Below are 21778 nucleotides of genomic sequence, written 5' to 3' on the forward strand. Positions count from 1 at the left end.
TGTGTCCTGTTCCCCTTCACTGTATTTTCGTTCTCTGTATCTGCTGCTCCAGTAACGATTGCCGAGTTGTCTCGGTACAGGCACTGAGCCCCGGAGCAGACTCACTCCTGGAACTTAAACGCATTGACGAATAAACACTTGCTGTCTCCTTTGCTCTCATGACTGTCCCTGTAGTCCTTTGTACATGGTGAATGACTGTCAGAGTCCAGGGGAGCAGGCTAAATAGCGGGTGTGAGGGGCCATGGCTGCAGCTGTGGGCTGGGGCTGGAGGAGCTCCAGGGGGGGCCAGTGAGGCTGATGGTGATGGCCCCTCTATGTCAAAGGGCTGTAGCCCCAGGGGATGGTGCTGCCGGGGCATGCGTGCCTGAGCATGCCGATGAGCCGCACATTTCTGACGCACCGGTGCAACAGGCTGACGGTCAGTTGGAGTCAGGCCCCCTCAGGGCTGCTTCCAGGGATTTTCTGAGAGCCGGTGGAGAGGAAGCAGGAAGAGGCGCAGGAGATGGCTGCCCCCACCCCTCTGGGTACCTGGAGGCCTTCCAACCCCCTGGAAAAGGTGCTGGGTGCTTCCCCAACTCAAGAAAACTCCTCTAGCCCTGCTTACCCCCTGCAGCTGTCTCCAGCTCCAGCACCTCCCTTGAAGCCTGTCCCGTAGCCACAGACTGCCCCCAAACCCTGTCGTCAGGGCAGCAAGCTGACCCTTGAATATGCTTTATTCTCCATAAATGCAGGTGCCGTTAGCATCAGTTCGGGGAAAGAGCGGTGTCTCCAGGAGCTCCTGCAGAAGGAGGGGTTCCTGCCTGAGGAGAGCTACAGTCATCACTGTGGATAACGGTTGCTTGCTCTTTCCCTCTCCCAGAGGCAGCACCGAGGACTCGGTCATCGGTTCCTCTCTGGGGATGTTGTTGATTGCGTCTGGCTCAGGTTTGCGTGGGTCGCCTTTGGCCTCATTCCCCTAGCGGCATGGGCAAAAAGGGACAGCTGGACGCTTACTGGCTGTGGGCAGGAGCTGCTGTGGCTGAAGCTGGAGAGGCCAGAAAAAGGTAAAGCAGCTGAAGAATAAAGTAAAGAGGATCCAGCCGGCAGCTGCCTCCAGCTGCAGGCAGGAGCCAGCCTGCCTCATCAGGTGAGGGAGGATCCCTTTTAGCATAGTCCTCGGCAGATCCGATCACCAACGTGCACCGCACGGTACGTCTGTACACGTAACCGAAAGCACGCTACAGCCACGCAGAGTGTGCGCGTGTGAGGCTATGTATCTGGTAAGCCTCGTATTGTAAGAGCTGTGAGACACTGATTTATTCTCTCAGGTGGATGACAGTCAAGCGACCGCAGCTACGGAGGAGGAAGGAGACAGAGAGGGAGAGACGAAGATGCATCTGAACTGTGAAATTCTCCAGCAGCTCTGAGAGCGGGAGCTGCGGTGAGTCCTGGAGCCTCGAGGCCGTGTAGTTCCTCTTCTGCATCCCGGTCCCTCCCTGCCCCCCCGTTCTCTTTCTCTTACTGCGGTAATTTTTTTTTTTCTTCTCTGCACCTCTCCCTCTCTCGTTCTCCAAGTCCCCATCTTTATCTGTCATTATACTTTTCCGGTTTCTTTTTTTCTCTGCGCTTCTATCCTGTTCCTTGCCCTCTTTTTCATCCTCTGTCTCTGTACTGCAGTCCATCACTAGTTTTGTCTTTCTCCCTCTATCTATCTGTCTTCCTATCCCAATTTCTTAAATTTCTCCCCGTCTGCCCTTTAGCCCTTCACAGTTCCTACCCCCCCACCTCTGTCTGTCTCCATGTCCCTATTTTTTAATTCCCCTCTCTCTGCCCTGTATTCTAGATACATTTTTCCTTTCTTAGATTCTCTTGTTCCTATGTTTTCATTTCTTGCCTCTCTGTCCCATGGCCCATTTTTGTCTGTATCGTTCGTTCTTTGTCTGGCTCCCTGTCCCTATTCTTTAATTCCTCTGTCTCTCCCCTTCAGCTCATCGAGTTTTTTTGGTATTTCTGTTTATCTCTGTCCATATCACAGTCACCTTTTTTAAATCCTCCCTCTCTGCCCTGTGGCCCATCACTATTCTTTGTTTTTATCCATCTCCGTCTGTCTGGTTCCCTGTCGTTTCCTCCTCTTGGGCCTGTAGCCCATCGCTAATTTTTTTCCTCTGTGCCTCTCTCTCTGTGGGTCCCTTTCCCTATTTTTCAATTCCCCTTCTCTGCCCTGTAGCCGATCGCTGTTGTATTGGGTTTACGCGGTAAGGTTTTGTTAGCTGGGGCGGGGCAGGGGCTGGTTCTGTGAGAAGGGACCAGGAGTCGCCCCCATGTCGGGCACAGCCAGTTCCGTCTCTGAGATGGATCTGCTGCCAATCAAAGCTGAGCCCATCAGCAACGCTGGTAACGCCTCTGTGATGGACGTTTAAGAAGGGCTAAAAAATGCTGTGCAGAAGCTGCGATAGAGGAAATGTGAGTGTTAAAGAGCCCTGCAGACATCAAGGTCAGTGAAGAAGGAGGGGGAGGAGGTACTCCAGGCACCGGAGCAGAGATTCCCCTGCAGCCTGTGGTCGAAGAACACGGTGACGCAGGTTGTTCTCCTGCAGCCCGTGGAGGTCCACGGTGCAGCAGACGTGCACGTGCAGCCCGTGGAGGACCCCACGCCGCAGTGGGTGGATGTGCCCGAAGGAAGCTGTGACCCCGTGGAGACCTAGCGCTGGAATGGGCTTCTATCAGCACTTGTGGTCCCGTGGGAGGGACCCCATGCTGGAGCAGAAAGAGAGCGTGAGGAGGAAGGAGCGGCAGAGATGACATGCGATGAACTGTTCGCAACCCTCGCTCCCTGTCCCCCTGCATTGCTCAGGGGGAGGATGTAGAGAAGTCGGGAGCGAAGATGAGCTTAGGAAAAAAGAATAGGGTGGGGGGAAGGTGTTTTTTAGATGTTCTTATTTCTCTTTATACTACTCTGATTTTGATTGAAAACAAATTAAATTAATTTCCCCAAGTTGAGTCTGTTCTGCCTGTGATAGTAATTGGTGAGCGATCTCTTTGTCCTTATCTCAACCTACAAGCTTTTTTGTCGTATTTTCTTCCCCTGTCTTGTTGAGGAGGAGGAGCGATAGAGCGGTTTGGCAGGCGGCCAGCCACAGTCAACCCACCACAGTTTTCTTATATCAGCGTCTGTGTCCCTATTTTTTAATTCTTCCCTATGTTTCTTGTACCCCATCGCTCTTGAAACTTTCTTTTAACCTCTCCATCCCTATCTTTTTAATTCTTGCGTATGTTTCTCCAACGCAGTCGCTTTTTAAATTTTCTTGCTACCTTTCCCTCTCTCAGTCTCCCTGACCTAATTTTAATTTCTTGCTGGTTTCCTGCACACCATTGCTTTCTAAATTTTCTTTCTACGACTCCCTCTGTCCATTTCCTTGTTTATAATTCTTAATTCTTCCTTTTCTGTCCTGTATCCTGTTGCTTTCTGCACTTTCTTTCTACATCTCCCTGCCCCTATTTGTTAGTTCTTGCCTATCTTTCTTGTACCCTGTTGCTTTTTGAAAGTTTCTTTCCACTCTACCTTTGTCTGGCTCCTTGTTTCTATTTTTTATTTCTTGCTTATGTTTTTTTTCCCCTATCACTTTAGAATTTTTCCCCGTCCCTTGTCTTGTCTCTGTTTTGTCCCGCTGGTTCCTTCCGCCTCTCTCTCCCGCTCCCCGTCTCTCTTATTTTTTCCTCCCTCTCTCTGTCCTTGTTGTTTTCTGCAATCTCTCTGCTCTCCTCTCTCTACACAATTGTCCTCCTCCCCACCCCTCTCTCTTTCGCAGTGTCCTGTTTTCTGGCTCCCTGTACCACACCTCTTCTCTATGTTCTTCTGTCCTTCCTCCTGCTTTTCTCTTCCCTTTTCTTCCTCTTTCCCGCTGCATTTGCACACCGAGCCTTGCAGCCAATTCACTGCTGGGATTTCTTACGTGCATTAACAAATAAGCTTTTCCTGGCCTTCTCTGTGCCCCTGGATATGTTTGCAGCCCCTGGGGCAGGGCTCGTGGCTGTGGACAGGTGCAGGGGAGAGGGTGATGTGCTGTGGCACTTTGCCAATGGCCCCTGCTCCCGATGGGCTCCAGCTGGGGCTGGGGCAGCCTAGGTGTGGCCAGTGAGGCCGAGAATGGGCTGGGCTAAGGGGCTCTAGCTGTAAAGGGGGCTGCCTGGGCACGCCTGCCCGAGGGAGCTGACGAAGGGAAAACTGGCTGTGGAGGGAATCCGAGGGGGTCCCAGAGGCAGCTGCCTCCAGCAACGAATGGCCGATGGCAAGAAAGGATCCCGCCAAGCCGCCCTCGACAGAGTGGACACCAGCATGCGGTGCTGGGAGCTCGTTGTCTCCGCTACTTGCGTGAGCCACCGTGTGTCGAGGAAGCCTTGCGGATGAGGAGCATCTGGGCGTCCGCTGCGTGCTGCAGAACGGGTGAGGGTCGGGCTGGCGGCACTGCAGAGGAGGAAGGGGCAGATGCAGAGCGGTAAGCGTCGGGGCGGTGAAGGTCTCCTGCCGGCACCGGGAGCTGCGGTAAGTTGCGTGTCCTCCCCTCTACATCCTGGCCCATCTCTGCCACCCTTCTCCAGATGTCTGCCTGCCTCCTTCCTCCGTCCCCCTCTCTGCTTGCCCACCTACCTGTATGGCTCCCCCAAACTTGTTATTGTTCTTCCAACTCTGCCCAGTACCCTCTTGCCTTTTAAACTGTTTCTATGTCTCTCTCAAACCAGCTCCGTCTCCGTTTTTTTTAAGTTTTTCTGCTTTGCTTTGTACCCCAATTACTTTTAAAATTTCATTTCTCTACCTACCAGTATCTGGCTTCCTGACTCTGTTTTTTCATAAATACCTGCTTCCGCTCTGTACCCCATAGCTTTTCAAAGTTTCTTTCTACGCCTCCCTGTATTTGGCTCCCTTTTCCTATTTTTTATTTCTTCTTGCTCTTTCCTTTATCCCATCATCTTAAAAATTTCATTTATACACACATCTCTCTCTCTCGCCAGCCTTATTTTTTAATTCTCACCTGTGTGAATTGTATTCTGTCGCTTTTTGAAAGGTCTTCCTATTTCTCCCACTATCTTCCTTCCCATCCCTATTTTAAAAGTTTTTCCTGTGTTTCCCTTTACCTGCCGCTTTCTAGTTTCTCCTTCTATGTATCCCGCATTCGTCTCCCTGTCTTTATTTCTTAATGTTTTCCTACCTGTCCTGTACCCCGTCACTTTTTAAGTTTTATTTCCATGTCTCCCTCTATCTGGCTCACTATCCCTATTTTTTAATTCCTCCCTTTAGCCGGGGAAGGGTCTGCCCAGGCATGCCTGCCTGAGGGAGCTGAAGAAGGTGAGCTGCCTGAGGACGGAATCCGAGAGGGTCCCGCCAGCAGCTGCCTGCAGCACGGAACGGCCGGTGCCCGCGGCGAGGAAGGATCCCTCCGAGCCGTCCCCGACAGAGCGCACCACCGGCACACGGTGCTGGGAGCTCTGTTCCTCCGTCGGCCGCACGTGGGAGCCGCTGGGAAGCCTCGCGGCGGCAGAGCGTCGAGGCGCCTGCCGCCGAGGCAGAGAGAAAAGCGTCGGGGTGGTGAAGGTCTCCCACCGGCGCCGGGAGCTGCGGCGAGTCGTGCTTTCTCTCTCTCGCGTCCCGGTCCATCTCTGCTGCCCTTCCCTAGGTCTCTGCCTGCCTCCCTGCCCGTCCCTGCTTCTGTCTCCCTCTCTGCCGGCCCACCTACCTGTCCGGCTCCCAAAACTTGTTACTCCTCTGCCAACTCTGCCCTGTACCACTTCACCTATTAATTTGTTTCTAAGTTTCCCGTTTCCCTCTCTGTGTCTCCCTCTCCTTATTTTTTAAGGTTTTCCTATGTTTTCTATATCCCGTTACATTTTAATTTCTCTTTGTACGTTTCCCTCTCTCTGGCACCCTGTCGCTATTTTTTAATTCCTCCCTCTATCCTGTACTTAAATGCTTTTAAAATTTTCTTTCTATGTTTCCTTCTATCCATCTCCCTGTCCCTATTTTTTAATTGTTTCCTGTGTTTCTTGTACCCCATTGCTTTTAATGTTTTCTCATTGTGGTTCCTTCTATCCATCTCCCAGTCCCTGTTTTTTTAATATTCCTGTGTTTCTTGTACCCAATCACCATTTTTTTTTTCTACTTTGTCCTCTATCCATCTCCCTGTCCCTGTTTTTTTAATATTCCCTTGTTTCTTGTACCCAATTGCCGTTTTAGTTCTTTTTTTATGTTGTCCTCTATCCATCTCCCTGTCCCTATGTTTTAATTCTTGTCTGTGTTTCTTGTACTCGGTTGCTTTTTAAAATTCCTTCTATGTCTCTCTCTATCCGGCCCGTCTTGATTTTTTAATTATTCCTTATATTTCTTGTACCCCATTGCTATCTAATTTCTCTTCAATAATTCCCTTTTTCTGGTTTCTTTTCCCTAAATTTTAATTAGTCTCTTTCTTCCGAATATCTTCTCACTTTTTAAATTTTCTTTCAATATTTCCTTCTATTCTCATCCTTGTTCCTACTTTTTAATTCTTTCCTGTGTTTCTTGTAGCCTGTCGCTTTGAAAAATTTCTTTCTATGTCTCCCTCTATCTGATTCCCTGTCCCTATTTTTTAATTCTTCCCTCTCTGCCCTGTTCCCAGTTGCTTTAAAAATTTTCTTTCTATACCTCCATTTATTTAGTTTCCTGTCGTTTTTTAATTTTTTCCTGTCTATACTATAGTCTGTCAATTTTAAATTTTGTGTCTATGACTGCTTTTCTGCAGTTCAACTGTCTTCATCTTCTAATTCTCTCCGGTCTGTCCTGTACTCTATCACTTCTTCAATTTTCTAACCTGATAAATAGGTTATCAGGCTCCCTATCCGTATTTTTTAATTCTGTGCCGTGTTGTGTTCCCTGTTGCTTTCTAAATTTACTTTTATGTGTGTGTCTATTTTTTCCCCATTCTTATTTTTAAATTTATTCTTGTCTTTCCTTAAAGCCGTCGCATTTTAAATTTTCTTTCTGTGTCACAGTTTATCTGCTTTGCTGTCCCTATTTTTTATGTTTTCCTGTCTCTCCCGTACTTGTCGCTTTTAAAATTTTCTTTCCGTGTCTACTTTAACGCATTTTCTGTCTGACGTTTTAGTTTCTCGTCTATCCTGTACCCTGTTGCTTTTGAAATTTTCTTTGTGCGTGTCTCTGTACTTTTCTCCTTATTCTTATTTTGTAACTTTTTCTTGTTGTTCCTTAATGCCTCTGCTTTTATAATTTTCTTCCTATGTCTCTCTCTATCGTCCTACCCTTGTTTTAAATTTTTTTCTTGTTGTTCCTTAATGGCTTTGCTTTTTAAATTTTCTGTGTCGAATTTAATCCAGTTCTGTTCCCATTTTAAGTTTTTTTTCATGCTTGTCCTTTACCCAGTCGCTTTTAAAATTTTCTTTCTATGTCTACTTTAACCAAATGACTGTATTTATTTTTCAATTTTTTCCTGCCTGTCCTAAACCCCATCGCTTTTTCGATTTTCAGTCTATGTGTGTTTTTATCAAGCTCCCTATCCCTATTTTTTGATTTATTCTTGTCTGATGTGTACCCTGTCACTTTAAAAATTATATTTCCATGTCTGTCTCTATTTTTTACCCTATCCTTATTATTTATTTTTTTCTTGTCTTAATGCCATCGCTTAATAAATTTTTTCCTATGTCAACATTTATGTTTGCTGTCTTATCTGTTCCCCAATGCTTTTTAAATTTTCTTTCTATGTCTCCGTTTTTCTAGTTTTCTGTCCCCATTTTAAATTTTTTTTCCGTGTTTTCCACACCACAACTTTTAAAATTTTATTTCTGCACGTGGTGGTTTTGGATGGGATAGCGTTAGTTTTCTTCACAGTAGCTGGTATGGGGCTACGTTTTGGATTTGTGCCGAAAACAGCATTGTTAACACAGGGACATGGCAGTTATTGCAGAGCGGCGCTTACGCAGCTAGGGGCTGTTCCGCTCCTCGCCCCGCCCCGCCCGTGAGCAGGCTGGAGGTGCACGAGAAGGTGGGAGGAGACACAGCCGGGACAGCTGACCCCACCTGAACGAAGGGATATTCCAGACCCTATGACGTCATGCGTAGCAATAAAACTGGGGGTGGAGGTTTGCGGGGGGGCGCTGCTCGGGACCGGCCGGGCATCCGTCTGTCGGTGGTGAGCAATTTTTGTCATTTGCATCTCTTGTTTGTCTCAGGTTTTATTTTCCTCTCTTTTTGTTGTTTGTTCCCCCCCCCCCCCCCCCCCCGTATGTTTTAAACAATTTCTTCTTAATTATTAAACTGTTTTTATATCAACTCTTGTGTTTCTTTCTCACATTTATCCTTTCGATTGTGTCCTCATTCCGCTGTGGCGGAGCGAGCGGGCAGCTGTATGGTGCTTAGTTGCCAGCCAGGGTTAAACCACGACCTTGCGTCTACATTTCTGAAGCTGTCAATGGTTATTTTGTAAGTATTTCCTGTCTGTCACCTACCCCGTCCCTTTTCAAAATTTCTAATTTCTACTTTTATCCAGTTTGCTATCTTTATTTTTCAATTTTTTCCTTTATGTCCTGTACCCTGTCGTTACTAAATTTCCTTTCTGTTTCTCAGTTTTACTTCACTGTCGCTATTTTTTAATTTTTTCCTCTCTGTCCTGTACCTAATCAATTCTAAATTTTTCCTTCTGTCTACTTATATTAAGCTGCGTATCGCTGTTTTTTAATTTTTTCATGGCTATCGTGTACCCTGTTGCTTTTTACATTTTCTTTCCATGTCTACTTTTACCAATTCTATTTCCTTAATCGCTGTTGCTTTTAAAATTTTCTGTGTACTTTTATCCCATTTGGGGTCTTTAATTGCCTACCTTTATTTCTTGTCTTTCCTTAATGCTGTCGCTTTTAAATTTTTTTTCTGCATCTGTTTTAGTTCGCTGTTCCCATTTTTTTAATACTACTTTTTTGTCCCTAATGCCCCTCACTTTTAAAATTTTCTTTCTATGCCTACTTTTATTCCCTTTGCTGTCTTTTAAAAATTATTTCTTCTCTTTTTTCTGTGCCATCACTTCGATCTTCTTTCTACGTCTGTTTTAGTTTGCTGTTGTTACTTTTTAATTTTTCCTTATTTCCTTAATCACTGTTGCTTTTAAAATTTTTTGTCTACATTTATCCAGTTTGCTGTCTTTATTTCTTAATTATATCTCATCTTCCTGTAGCAGCCTTGCTGTTTAAATTTTCTTTCTTGATCTCTTTTAGTTCGCTGTCCCTTTTTTATGTTTTTTCCTGTATTTCCCTAATGCCTGTTGCTTTTAAAATGTCCTTTCTCTGCCTATTTTTTTTCTTCGCTGTCTTATAAGAATTTTTTTTGTCTTTTCTTAGTGCCGTTGCTTTTTACATATTCTTCTTATGTTTCTGTTATAGTTTGCCATCGTTATTTCTTCATTTGTCCTTATTTTCTTAATCCCTGTTGCTTTTAAAATTTTCTACTTCTATCTCATTTGCTGTCTTAATATTTTAATTATTTTCTTTTGTTTTTCCTTAATGCCATCACTTTTTAAATTTTATTTCTTCTCCTCTGTTTTAGTTTGCAAGTATTTACTTTCTTCCTTATTTCCTTAATCCTATTTGCTTCTTAAATTTTCTGTCTTCTTTTATTATGTTCACCATCTTGATTTTGTAATTATTTCTTGTCTTTCCTTACCATCCTTGCTTTTTAGATATTCTTTATAAATCTCCATTTTAGTTCGCTGTCTGTTTTTTTTGTTTTTCCCTTTATTTTCCTTTCCCCCTTGCTTGAAAAAGTTCTTTCTACGCCTACTTTTTCCTCTCTTTGCTATCTTTTTAAAATTATTTCTTTTCTTGCTTCTTTGCCGTGACTTTTTAGATTTTCTTTCTACATTTCAGTTTGTGGGTGCTATTTTTTAATTTTTTCCTTATTTCTGTAATCACCGTCACTTATAAAATTTCTGTCTACTTTTACCGCGTTCGCTGTCTTAATTTTGCTGTCTTTTCTGTCAATAATTTCTCGTCTATCCTCAGTGCCGTCGCTTTTTAAATATTCATCTCTTCTAGTTCAGTGTTTCTATTACATAATTTTTTCCTTTATTTCCCTAATACCCATTGCTTTCTAATTGTTCTTTCTATGCCTACTTTTATTCCGTTCGCTATCTTTTTAAAATTGTCTTTTCTTTCCTTAGTGACCTCGCTTTTAAAATTTTCTTTCTACATCTCTTTTAGTATGCTGTCCCTATTTTTTAGTTTTTCCCTTTATTTCCCTAAGCCCCTGTTTTTTTTCATCTTCTCTCTGTGCCTACTTTTATTCCCTTTGCAGTTCTCAAAAATAATTTCTTGTCTTCCCTTAGTGCCCCTGCTTTCTAAATATTCTTTTTATGTCTCCGTTTTAATTTGCCAATGCCATTCTAAAATATTTTTCTCATTTCTTTCATTACTGTTGCTTTTAAAATTTTCTGTCTCCTTTTATCCTATTCGCTGTCTTTATTTTGCTGTCCTTATTTTTTAATTAATTTCTTGTCTTTCCTTAGTGCCATCACTTGAAAAATTTTCTTTCTACATCTCTGTTTTTGTTTGCTTTCCCTATTTCTGATTTTTTTCCTCTATTTCCCTAATGATTGTCACTTTTTAAGTTTTCTTTCTATGCCTGCGTTTATCCCATTCACTGTCTTTACTTTTTAATTATTTCAGCTCTTTCTTCTGTGCCATCACTGTTTATATTTTCTTTCTACATCTCTGTTTTAGTTTGCCGCTGCTATTTTTAAATTTTTTTCCTTTTATTTCCCTAATCCCCTTCATTTTTAAAATTTTCTAGTTTTATCCTGTTCCCGGTCTTTACTTAGCTGTCTTTTCTTTTACGTATTTCTTGCCTTTCTTTAGTGCCTTTGCTTTAAGTTTTTTTCTTCATCTGTTTTAGCTTGCTGTCCCTATTTTTTAATATTTCCCTTTATTTCCCTAATCGTCCTCAGTTTTAAAATGTTCTTTCCATGCCTACTTTTATTCCCTTTGATGCCTTTATTTGTTAATTACTTATTCTCTTTCCTTAGTGCCCTAGCTTTTAAAATTTTCTATCTATGTCTGCATTTTATTTTGCTGTTGCTATTTTTTAGTTCTTTCCTCTCTTGATCCCTTGGCTTTTAATATTATCTACTTTTATCGCGTTCGCAGTCCTTAGCTTTTAATTATTTTTTCTTGTTTTTCTTTAGTGCATTCCCTTTATAATTTTTCTTTCTATGTCTCTCTTTTTAGTTTGCTGTTGCTATTGTTTAAACATTTCCTTATTTCTTTAATCACCTTTGCTGTTAACATTTTCTAGTCTACTTTTATCCTGTTTATGGTCTTTATTTGTCTATTTTTTAATTATTTCTCATGTTTACTTATCACTGTCACTTTTTGTATGTTCTACGCACATCTCCTTTTTAGTTAGCTGTCCCTATTTTTTAGTTTTTCCCTTTATTTCCCGAATCCTTCTCACTTTTGAAAAGTTCTTTCTACGCCTACGTTTTTCCCTTTGCCATCTTTTAAAAATTATTTCTTCTCTCGATTATTTGCTGTCGTTTTTTAGATTTTGTTTCTTTCAAACTCTGTTTTAGTTTAATGGTGGTATGTTAAATTTTTTTTTCTTATTTCCTTAATCCTATTTGCTTCTAAAATTTCCTGTCTACTTTTATTCTTTTCGCTGTCTTTATTTTTTTATTATTTCTTGTCTTTCCTTAATGCCTTTGCTTTTAAAATTGTCTTTCTACATCTCTATTTTATTTTGCTGGCCTTTAAAAAATATTTTTTCTGTATTATTTATTTCTGTAATCCTGGTCACTTTTTGGATTTTTTTACTTCTATCCCGTTCGCTGTTTGTATTTTGCTGTTTTTTTCTTTTTTTAACAATTTCTTGTCTGTTCTCAGTGCCCTCGATGTTTAAATTTTCTTTCTACATCTTTTACTTTGATGTCCCTATTTTTTAGTTTTTCCCTTTAATTCTCTAATCCCTCTCGGTTTTTTAATGTTCTCTCTATGTCTATTTTTATTCCCTTCACTGTCCTTTTTTTATTTCTTCTCTTTCCTTAGTGCCCTCGCTTTTAAGATTTTCTTTCTATGTCTCCGTTTTAGTTTGCTGTCCCTATTTTCTAGTTTTCCCCTTTATTTCCCTAATCCTCCTCGCTTTCTTAATGTTCTTTCTATGCCTACTTTTATTCCCTTTGCTCTTTTTCTTAATTATTTCTTGTCTTTCCTTCATGTCTTTGCTTTTTAAATTGTCTTTCTACTTTGCCGTTTTAGTTCTCTGTCGCCGTTTTTGAATTTTTTCCTATTGCGTTAATCCCCATTGCTTGTAAAATTTTCAGTCTACCTTATCCTGTTCGCTGTCTTTATTTTTAAATCTTTTTCTCATCTTTCCTTAGTGCGGTCGCTTTTTACAATTTCTGTCTTCATCTGTTTAGTTTGCCGTTGCTATTTTTTGATTCTTTCCTGTCTTAGTCCCTCGGCTTTAAAAATTTTGTTTCTCTGTCTGCTTTTATCTAGTTTGCGGTCTCTGTTTTTATTTTTTTTTTCTGTTTGTCCTCTTGCCAGTTGGTTTTGAAATTTTCTTTCTATATTTACGTTGATCAAACTCCCTATTATTATTTTTTAATAGGTTTCTGTCTTGGTCACCCTTTTTTATTTTTTAGATTTTTCATGTCTTTCCTAAAAGATGTGGCTTTTTAGTTTTTCCATGTGTAATTTTATCCCATCCAATGTGTTAGTTTAATTCTTTCCTGTCTGTCCCGCAGCCTGCGCTCCACTTAATTAATTTTCTTTGTATGTCTCTGTTTAGATCGCTGTCTCTATTTTTTTTACTTTTCCCCTCTCTTAATCCCTTGGCTTTTAAAATTTTGTTTCTATATGTACCGGTGCTCTACTTTGCTGTCCCTATTTTTAGTTGTCTGCTGACTGTCCTGTACCTCTTTGCATTTTCAAGTTTCCTTCTATGTGTACTTCCATCAAGCTCCCAATCCCTAATTTATTTTTCTTCCTGTCTCTTATGTATCCCATTACTTTTGAAATTTTTTTCCTTCTCATCTTTTATTCGGTTTCCTCTCCCTATTTTAAATTTTTTTTCCGTTTTCCTTACCCGGTCATTTTTAAAATTTTCTTTTTATGCCTCTGTTCATCTCATTGCCTTTCCCTTGTTTTTAATTCTTTCTTGTTGTGTACTCTGTTGCTTTTAAAATTTTATTTGTATATCTCCATTTATCTAGTTCCCTGTCCATTTTTTTCCTCGCTGTGTTTCTGGTAGCCCATCGCTTTTTATTTTCTCTTTTGAACCTCCCTCTATAAAGCTTCCTCGAACAATTGTTAAAATTTCCTGCCTTTCTCTCCTGTTCCCTTTCTAGTTCTCAGTCTATCCATCTTACGTGCTCTCTTTTTTAATTCTTTCCTGTGTTTGTCACTTTTAAATTTCTCTATAACTGCCTCTATCCAGCTTCCTGTCCCTCTTTGTTGGTGGTGTTTTTTTAAAAAATCTTTCTGCTGTGTTCACCTTTTGTAGCTTTCTACATATCTCGCTCTATCCAGTTCTCTATCACTGTAAAATGACACCCCCACCGTCCCTCTGTCTCCTGTCTGTGTCTGTCTCATTCTCTGTCCCTCTCTGTTGTTTCTGTTGTCCCGCTCGGTTCCTCCCCTCTCTCTCCCCTGCTCTCTGACCCACCCCCCCCGCCCTTATTTATTGCTCCATCTCCTCATCCTCCTCCTTGCTGCGCTCCATTTCTGTCTCTCTCATCACCCGTGTGCGGTTCCCTGTCCCTCTCTTGTTCCCTGTATCCCAGTTTTTGGTTCCCTGTCCCATACCTGTTGTCTACCTTCCTCTGTCCTTCCTACTGCTTTCCTCTTCCCTCTTTTCCCTCTGTCCTGCTGCCTTTGGATTCTGAGACTTGGAGCCAACTCACTACCAAAATTTTTGATGCGTGTAAAGAAACAAACCTTTGCTGCCTCCTTTGCGCTCCTGGGTGCGTTTCCAGCCGCTGGGCTCTGGGCAAGTGGCTGTGGTTGGGTCCAGGGGAAGGGGTGATGTGCTGTGGGGCTGGGGCCATGGCCCCTCTTCCCGATGGGCTCCAGCTGTGGGCTGGGGTAGCCCAGGTGGAACCCATGAGGTGAGAATGGGGCTGGGCCAGGGGTTTATAAAGGCTGCAGGTGGGGATGGGTCAGGGCAGCTCCCCGTGGTCCCTGTGAGGCTGAGGATGGGGCTGGCCCTGCTATGCTAAGGGGCTCTAGCTGGGGAGGGGGCTGCCTGGGCACGCTTGCCTGCAGCACCCGGCTGAAGAGTGAAACCAAGAGGCTTCTGCAGGCAGTTGTCTCCGGCAAGGAACAGCCCATCCCCGCAGTGAGGAAGGATCTCTCCCAGCGATCCCCGACAGAGCACGCCACCAGCACACGGTGCCAGGAGCTCGGTGCCTCTGTTGGCCGCATGTGTGAGCTGCCATGAGTCTGGGAAGCCTCGTGGGAGAGGAGCGCTCCAGCCCCTGCTCTTGGGTGGGTGAGGGTCGGGCAGCCAGGACTGCCGAGGAGGAAGGGACAAGGGCAGAGAGAGAAGCCTCAGGGCAGTAAAGGTCTCCTGCCGGTCTCCAGCAGCTGCGGTGAGTTGTGCATCCCATCTTGTCCATCCGGGCCCATCCCTGCGGTGCTTCTCCAGACCTCTGCCTACCTCCTTGCTCGTCCCTGCCTCTGTCTACTTTTCCAGCTGCCTGGCTCCCTAAAGCTTTTTGCTCTTTTGTCAGCACTGTTCTGTACACCGTCGCCTTCTACATTTCCAGCTCCCCACCTGCTATTATTTCATTTTTTCCGTGCTGCCTTCTTCCCCATTGTTTGTGCAAATTGCATTTCTAGGTCTCCCTCTAGTCAGCATGACCCATCTCTCTTTTCAGTGACTCCCTGTGCTCTGTACCCTGTTGCTCTTCCAATGTCTTTTCCCTGTGGCTCCCTCTCCTGATATTTAACTCCTTACCCATACGGCCAGTATCCCGTTGCTTTCTAAATTTTCTCTCTCTGACTCCAGTTATCCAGTTTCCTGTTCGTGTTTTTAATTTCTTCCCTCTACGTCATCACTTTTTAAATTTTGTTTCAATGTCTCCATTTATTTAGTTTGCTGACCCTATTTTTTTTTCCTCTCTGTTCTTAATTTCTTTGCTTTATATATTTTCTTTCTATGTCTCTGTTTTAGTTTGCCGTCGCTACTTTCTAATTTTTTCTCATTTTCTTAATATCTGTTGCTTTTAAAATTTTCTGTCTGCTTTTATTCCATTTGCTGTCTTTTTTTTTATTTATTTCTTGTGTTTTCTTAGTGCAGTCACTTTTAAAAATTTCTTTTCATGTCTCTGTTTCAGTTTGGTGTCCCTATTTCATAATTTTTTCCTTTATTTCCCTAATGCCTATCACTTCTTAAATGTTCTTTCTATGCCTACTTTTATTCCCTTTGTTGTTTTCTTTCTTTTGTGCCATTGCTTTTTATATTTTCTTTCTATGGCTCCATTTTAGTTGGCTGTCACGATTTATTAATTTTTTCCTTATTTTTTTCATCAACCTCGCTTTTAAAATTTTCTGTCTGCTTTTATTTGGGTCGCTGTATTTTTTTTTAATGATTTCTTGTCTTTAGTAGTGCCTTCGCTTTGTAAATTTTCTTTCTGCATCTCTGGCTTACTTAGGTGTTGCTACTTTTTAATTTTTCCCTTTATTTCCCTAATGCCCCTCGCTTTTTAAATGTTCTATGTCTACCTTTTTCCCTTTGATGTATTTATTTTTAATTATTTCTTGTCTTTCATTAGTGCCCTCGGTTTTATATTTTCTTTCTACATCTGTTTTAGTTTGCTGTACCTATTTCATAATTTTTTTCCTTTATTTCCGTAATGCTTGTTGTTTTTTAAGATTTCTTTCTATGTCTACTTTTATGCTGTTCCCTGTCTTGAATTTTTAATGATTTCTTGTCTTTCCTTAGTACTGTCGCTTTGAAAAGTTTTTGTCTATGTATGTCTTTTAGTTCACTGTCCTTGTTTTTTAGTTCTTTCCTCTCTTAATCCATCGGCTTGAAAAATTTTCTGCTTTTGTCTTGTTCGTTGTCTTGATTCTCAAATTGTTTTCTCTTGCTTTACTTATTGCCATGACTTTTAAAATTTTCTTTCTACGTCTCTGTTTTAGTTTGCCGTTGCTATTTTTTAATTTTTTCCTCATCTCCTTAATTTTTCTTTCTTTATACCCCTATTCCGTTCGCTGTTTTACTTTCTTCATTATTTCTTGTCTTTCCCTAGCGCTCTCGCTTTTAAAATTCTTTCTATCTTTGCATTTTCATTTGCTACCAATATTGTTTAATTCTTTCCTCCCTTAATCCCTTGGCTTTTAAAATGTTGATTCAATGTCTACTGTTATCTACTTCGCTGTCTCTGTTTTCAGTTTTTTTCCTATCTGTCCTGTACCTAATAGTTTTTAATATTTTCCTTCTATGCCTGCTTTTGTGAAGCTTCCTATCTCTGATTTTTATGTTTCCTGCCTGTCATGTACTCTGTCACTTTAAAAATTTACTTTTTATGTCTCTGTTTTTTTAGTTCGTTCTCCCTGTTGTTTAATTTTTTTTTTTTTTTACTTCTCATAGTCCTTGTTGCTTTTAAAATGTTCCATGTCTACTTTTATGCCGTTTGATGTCTTTAGTTTTGAATTACTTCTTGTCCTTCCTTAGTGCTGCCTTATTTAAAATTTTGGTTTACGTCTCTGTTCTAGTTCAGTGTCCCTGTTTTTTCATCTTTTCATTTCTTAATCCTTGGCTTGTAAACCTTTGTTTCTATGTCTACTTTTGTCTACTTTGGTGATCCTATTTGAAAGTTTTTCCTCTCTGTCCTGTATGTCATTGCTTTTTAGATTTTCTTTCCGTGACCTCTTTTATCAACAGGCCTATCCTTATTTTTTATTTCTTTCCTGTCTCTCGTTTAACACATTGCTTTTAAATTTTCTTTCTATGTCTGATTTTATTGAGATCATTGTCTGCATTGTTTCTTATTTCTCTTGTTTCCTTAGTGCCCTTGCTTTTTAAATGTTCTGTCTGCGTCTTGGCTTATTTAGTTTGCTGTTCCTCTTTTTTTTAGTTCTTTTTTCTGTTAATTCCTTGGATTTTCAAATTTTGTTTTTATGTCTACTTTTATCACGCTCCCTATCCCTATATTTTATTGCTTTCCTGTCTGTCATGTACCCCCTCGCTTTTAAAATGTACTTGCTATGTCTCGTTTTTTTGTTTGCCGTCCCTGTTTTTTCATATTTTCCTCTCTTAATCCCATGGCTTTTAAAGTTTTTTTACATGTACTTTTTTTTTCATTTTCTATCTATACTTTTTAATCTTTTCTTCTCAATCCCCATCGCTTTTAAAATTTACTTTCTATGTTTGTTTATTTAGTTCACCGTCATTACCTTTTTTTTCTTTACTTCCCTAATCCCTGTTGCTTTTGATATTTTCTGCGTCTCCTTTTGTCCAGTTCGCTGTCTGAATTTTATTTTTTTTCTTGTCTGTCTTTTATGCCTTTGCTTTTCAAATTTTCTTTTTGTCTGCATTTTTGTTCGTTGTCCTTATTTTTCAAATTCTTTTTCTTTCTTAATCCTCTTTTTTTAAATGCCCTTTCTTTGACTACTGTTATCCTGTTCACGCTCTTTATTTTTTGTTTCTTGTCTTTCCTTACTATTGCTTTTTAAGTTTTCTTTCTACGTCTACTTTTATCAAACTCCCATCCCTGTTGTTTAATTCGTTCTCGTCTGTCATGTAGCCTGATGGTTTTTTGTGGAGAAGAATTAAGAGGTGGCCTAATGAGTACCAGCTGATTCAAGAACAGAAACAGGTGAAGGGAATTGTGAGCAGACATGTGATCATTGCCAGAAGGAAGATATAAGAGAGGCAACAGAGAGAGACAGAGGGAGAGAGGTGCAATGAATGGAGAGAGATGGTAGGGCTGCCCTGTTATGATAAAGGCTGTGCATGTATGCCGCAACAAATGGCGCCCGAACAGGGACTGAAAGAAGAAAACCTGAAGAAAGAAGGTCTAGGAGAAAGAAAATAGAAATACCCGGTGGTGAGCCCCGCTGAACTGCAAAAGCTGTTGAAAAGAAACAGGAAAAAAGCCGTTGAAAGGAAATGGGATAGAAGCTGTTGAAAGGAAACAGAAAAAAAAGCCGTTGAAAGGAAACGGGATAAAAGAAAAAAGCCATTGAAAGGCAACGGGATAAAAGAAAAAACGGATACAGAGGTGAGCAGCCGTGGGGAAGTTATATGAACTTTATACGTTAGTCATGGGGCAGTCGGCATCTCAGTAGAAGAACTACAGACGAGGGAAACTTTGCAACTAGAAGTTCTAGAAGGAATATTGTGTGTATGCAGCTCTGCAGAAGTTGCATCCTGCAGAGCAGGTGTTGCAAAACGTGACTGATTTAGCAATTCTGGAGGGAAAATCAAAAGATAAGAAAGATTCATTTGAACTTGCGCCAACGGCGGATGAAGCTTTACAGAAACAGAGGCTAAAGATGAACTTGTTCTAGTGAATGTAATGGCAGCAATTCTGGAGAGAAAATCAAAAGATAAGAAAGATTTATTTGAACTTGCGCCAACGGCGGATGAAGTTTTGCAGCGATAGAGGCTAAAGCACCATTTGTTCCCGCCCTCCCACCCCAAGAAGATCTGCTGCGGGGATTCGTACCCACACACACACATGTATCAGTGATGTTCTAGAGGAAAGTGAACTGTGTGATGGAGAATAGGAAAAAGAATTAGAAATGTTAAGTTTGTGTAAGGAGGTATGCAAATCAATAAAAGAATATGGGTTATGGAGAATAGGAAAAAGAATTAGATTAAGGAGGTATGCAAATCAATAAAAGAATATGGGTTATGGAGAATAGGAAAAAGAATTAGAAATGTTAAGTTTGTCCACCATATGAGGTGATTAAGGAGGTACGCAAATCAATAAAAGAATATGGGTCACAGGTTTCATTTGAATATGAACTTGTTCTAGTGAACATAATGAACAATTTGGCAATTGAGAACAAAAAAGGGGGTGATGTGGAGAAGAATTCTGGAATTGGGAGTTTCGGATAGGACTTTGGCAATGCTACAAAACCATAAACAACAAGGGGGAGGTGTGGAGAAGAATTAAGAGGTGGCCTAATGAGTACCAGCTGATTCAAGAACAGAAACAGGTGAAGGGAATTGTGAGCAGACATGTGATCATTGCCAGAAGGAAGATATAAGAGAGGCAACAGAGAGAGACAGAGGGAGAGAGGTGCAATGAATGGAGAGAGATGGTAGGGCTGTCCTGTTATGATAAAGGCTGTGCATGTATGCCGCAACAGTTTTTCATTTACTCTATATGTCTCCGTTTTAGTTCGCCGTCCCTATTCGTTAATTTTTTTCCTTTATTTTCTTAATCCTGGCACTTTTAAAATCATCTATGTCTACTCTTATCCAGTTCCTGTTTCTATTTCTGAATTCTTTCCTGTATGTCACGAACCATGTTGCTTTTTAAATTTCCTTTCTATGTCTACTTTCATCTAGTTAACTAAAAAAATTTTAATTTTTTTACTCTCATAGTTCTTTTCGGTTTGAATTTTTGTTTCTAGGTGTACTTTAATATCATTTTCTGTCCCTATTTTGTAATTTTTTCCTGTTTCTTGTATCCCATTGCTTTTACAATTTTTGTTCCATGTCTACTTTTATGAAGACGTCTCTGTCTGATTTTTCATTGTTTCCTATCTGTCCTACTTTTAAATTTTCTTTCCTTGTGCATTTTTATCCAGTTTGCTGTCTCTTTTTTTTTTTTTAATTCGTTCTAGTCTGTCCCGTACCTGGTCGCTTTTAGAATTTTCTTTTTATGTCTCTGTCTAATTAGGTTTTTTTGCTTTTTAATATGTTTTTTTCTTCTTCACTTTAGAATTTTTGTTTCTATGGTCACTTGTATGTATTTTTATGTCTCTATTATTTGCTTTTCTCTTATCTGTCTTCTACATTGTCACTTTTAACATTTTTTTGCTGTCTATTTTTATCAAGATGTCTAATCTTATTTCTTTATTATTTCCTGTCTGTCTTGTGTCATGTTCCTTTTAAATTTTTTTCTATATCTACTTTTTTCCAGTTCACAGTCTTTATTTTTTATTTCGTTCTAGTTTGTGCCATACCCCGTCGGTTTTTAAATTTTGTTTCTGTGTCTTTGTTGATTTAGTTTGCTCTTTTTGTTTTTTTAACTTTTCCTTTATTTCTTTTATCTTGTTGCTCTTAAAATTTTTTTTATGTCTGCTTTTATATAGTTCCTGTCCCTATTTTTTTGTTTCTTCCTTGTCTGTTGTGTACTCTCTCAATTTTTCTATTTTCTTTCTACGTCTCTGTTTATTTAGTTTGCTGTCCTTATATTTTTATTTTTTCCTCCTTTAATAACTTTTTTCAATTTTTTTATATGTCTACTTTTATCTAGTTTTCTGTCCCTATTTTTTCACTTTTTTTTCTCCTCTGCCTTGTGCCCTTTTGCTTTTAAGATTTTCTTTCTATGTCTACTTTTATCAAGCTGCCTATCCCTATTTTTTACTACTTTCTTCTTTGTCACATACCCTGTCACTTCTTAAATTTTCTTTGTCTCTTTTTTTTTTTTTCTCTTTTCTTGGTTCATCCCGAGGTCTTAGAGCGTCTTCTCGGCACGCTTTTATCTCTGGAGTGTAATTCATACCCCTCTCGATTTGTCAGAACATCTCTCGGGTCATCCTCTTCCTCAGAGCAGTCTTTTTGTCCTCTCCTCCATCTCGCTCGCTTCCAATGGGTCAGCATCTCCCTCGCGACGTCAGTACTCTGTTCAAACCCCTTTCCGAGTACCTTTGTGTCCTCGAGCAGTCTTCTGTCTCTCCGGTCACCTCAGCACCCCTCTATTTCTGTCATGATGCTTCCTGCGATGTGGGATATAGGCACTAGAGCTGAGTCGGGCATAGTAAGCAATGACTAGTGGGCTGAAATAGCTGTTAGTTGTCAGATGTCATATTGTTAATTAAGTCATAAGTGTCCCGAATTGTTTCACTTCTGCAGGTGGTACCCGCATCTCAATACAGCAGTCTGAAAATGGCAGAGGCAGCACAGGCAACTGGCTGAGGTAAAGGTGCGGGAGATGCGTATTGGTGCGTGTGCGCTCTCGTCTTGGGCAATATCTCAGCATGTGTCATTGAGTTTTATTTTGGCAGGTGTTGCACTTAGGGTCAGAGGAGCAAAGCAGCACCTTGACAAGCGGTCCCAGAAAGTGAGGCGAGAGTCAGCCGGGTTGGCATCTGAGAGCAAAGTATCCTGCAGCAATTAAGCGAAGCTTTCACCTTCAGTTTTGTAGGTGCTGTGCGGGCTGCCTTTAGAATTGTGTAAGGATTTGAGGTGAGATGGGTAGTAGAGAGGAGGAGCACGGGACAGGTGATGTCTCACAAGCAGAATGGTATTTTTGTCTTTTGCAATCTTAGGTGCCACAAGTAATGTCAGCCGCAGCCTTGGACTCTGGAATTGGCGGGGAGCGGGCGAGTGGAACCCCATGACGTGACTGAGAATGAGGGTGTTATGCAAGATGTTGGCGTCTACAGTCATGATCCTTACTGCTGGTGTACTACAAAGCTAAGTTGGGGCTCCAGTGCCAGAGAGGGATTGCGGGAGCAAGGGGGTGGGGTTGGCAATTGCCCGAAGGGTTTTTACAGGTAGTGTAGGGCCGGGGCCTGTCCGGGCAGTGTCCCTTTTGGGCAGGTAAAGGGAGGCGGCTCCTCTTGGGCGTGATGCTAGAGTGTGCTG

General features: G+C 41.2%; 2 long non-coding RNA genes across 4 annotated transcripts; both read left to right on the top strand.

The window, feature by feature from the left end:
* Window positions 1–692: 692 nt before the first annotated feature.
* Window positions 693–2979, top strand: LOC142077339 (uncharacterized). 2 transcript variants are annotated; one of them, XR_012671732.1, is made up of 3 exons: window positions 693–1188; window positions 1308–1420; window positions 2577–2979. It is a non-coding gene; the product is annotated as an uncharacterized LOC142077339 (long non-coding RNA). The 2 variants fall into 2 exon arrangements; XR_012671731.1 differs by having other exon boundaries at window positions 693–1420.
* Window positions 2980–4779: 1800 nt separating this feature from the next.
* LOC142077338 (uncharacterized) lies at window positions 4780–21518 on the top strand. Of its 2 annotated transcripts, XR_012671730.1 has the most exons (4): window positions 4780–18777; window positions 21044–21107; window positions 21196–21376; window positions 21460–21518. It is a non-coding gene; the product is annotated as an uncharacterized LOC142077338 (long non-coding RNA). The 2 variants fall into 2 exon arrangements; XR_012671729.1 differs by having other exon boundaries at window positions 21196–21474.
* Window positions 21519–21778: the final 260 nt, after the last annotated feature.

The sequence above is a fragment of the Calonectris borealis genome, unplaced genomic scaffold, assembly GCF_964195595.1.
Source record: "Calonectris borealis unplaced genomic scaffold, bCalBor7.hap1.2 HAP1_SCAFFOLD_222, whole genome shotgun sequence".
Classification (NCBI taxonomy): Eukaryota; Metazoa; Chordata; class Aves; order Procellariiformes; family Procellariidae; genus Calonectris; species Calonectris borealis.